At 44.8% G+C, this 1605-nt stretch overlaps 1 pseudogene; it reads right to left on the reverse strand.

Moving 5' to 3' along the window:
* Positions 1–318: 318 nt before the first annotated feature.
* Positions 319–1366, reverse strand: LOC140532209 (acyl-coenzyme A thioesterase 2, mitochondrial-like; annotated as a pseudogene).
* Positions 1367–1605: the final 239 nt, after the last annotated feature.

Genomic DNA, 1605 nt, shown 5'->3' on the forward strand with positions numbered 1-1605 from the left:
ATAATATTTGTAGGAAATTCATAGGCAATTTGTATAGACCTAGGAAGTCCCTGCCAATTCTGTGAGTTTAAGGAGTTTATATCCCATGTAATGAAAGTTCTCTCTCACTGTTCTTATGTTTCACAAAATTAATGTCTTATTTCTTGGGGGAAAAGTTCACTTAAAAAAATGTTGAGAGCTTTAAAATTATTATTACTTTCCACTTTATCGTAATGGTGAGAAAAAAATCCTATTCCTATTATTCTAATAATAATCTCTCCAGTTAGTATCATCTCAACACACCCTTAGCATATACCATTTTAAATTCTGAATGGCAAGTTACAATTTGGAGGGATGTGTTATCTGATCATTTCCTAAATGTTTGTTGAAGAAGGCTTGGAGTTGTTTCTAAGCATCTATTTGGGCTACAGAGTGGGCCTTAACTTCTCCCCAGATCACATGTCTGTCCACTCCACTGTGAAAGGAAACCACACACATAGGGAAATATAGGGGCTCAATATAGTGTCCTGTTGCTGGGTAGCAGAAAATTTCAGGATTTTCCTCCCATAGGCTTGCAACAATTTGGCAGCTTCATTGGCATAGAATTCACTTTTCCAGTTGTGGTCATCCAGACCAACAAGAAGCAAGAAACAACTCTCAGCCTTTTCAATTGGAATTAAGCTTTTTCTATTGGGTTCCTCCAAAGGGTTGTTGAGAATATCAATGATGTCTGCCAACCCATCATCAGTTATCTTGATAAGTTTTGGGTCACGTTTCACTGGGGGAATGGTCATATCCTTGTAGTGTAGCACATGCCCTACATTTGCCAGGCAGCCATTGATGGTGACAGTGGCTGTGATGTCCTTCAAATGGGAAGCCATGGAGAGGCACAGATCACCCACTTTAGAAAATCCAAGCAGCTCAACTCTTGGCCCCTTTACCTGGAGGCAGGAAGAGGGTTGTCCGAAGGCTGCCCTCTCACACCGGGATCCTCCTCACCCCTGGATCCAGGAAGCTCCGTTGGACCACCCGTGCCAGCAGCTTGCTGTGAGTTGTGACCATCATACACCTCCAGGTCTACAGGGAAAGAGGTCTGCACGTCCCGCTTCACCAGCTGCCAGTAGGGCTTATCGGGCTTCATGCTCCAGAAGAGCCCCATGGGCTCCAGGCTGCTGTAGCTGCCCCCCAGAGAGGGAGCCTGAGCCAGGTCCAGCTGCCAGCCTGCGTCTGCTTCGTAGCAGGCTGACACCTGGAAGACCCCCCCCCCCTTTCTCATCGCAGAGGGAGGCGTGCAGGGTGACCCGCTGGGCTGGGGCCAGACCATGCACATTGATTGCCACTGGCTCGACCCACAGGCTGCGGGTCCAGGAGTCAGGGTCAAGATCATCGCCATTGAAACTGACCTTTTATTGTTTCTTGATGACACATGGAGTCATTAGCTTCTTCTTGCCCAATTTCAATTCTTTAAGAATTATTTCCTTTAATGAGCTTTAAAAATCTCTTTTTTGTCCATTTGGTCAATTTTACTTTTTAAGAAGCTACTTTCTTCCATGAATTTTTGTACCCTTCTTTCCATTTGACCTATTCTGCTTTTAAGGAGTTCATTTCTTTAGTGAACCATTAGGC

This window comes from Notamacropus eugenii, chromosome 3 (assembly GCF_028372415.1).
Source record: "Notamacropus eugenii isolate mMacEug1 chromosome 3, mMacEug1.pri_v2, whole genome shotgun sequence".
NCBI lineage: Eukaryota > Metazoa > Chordata > Mammalia > Diprotodontia > Macropodidae > Notamacropus > Notamacropus eugenii.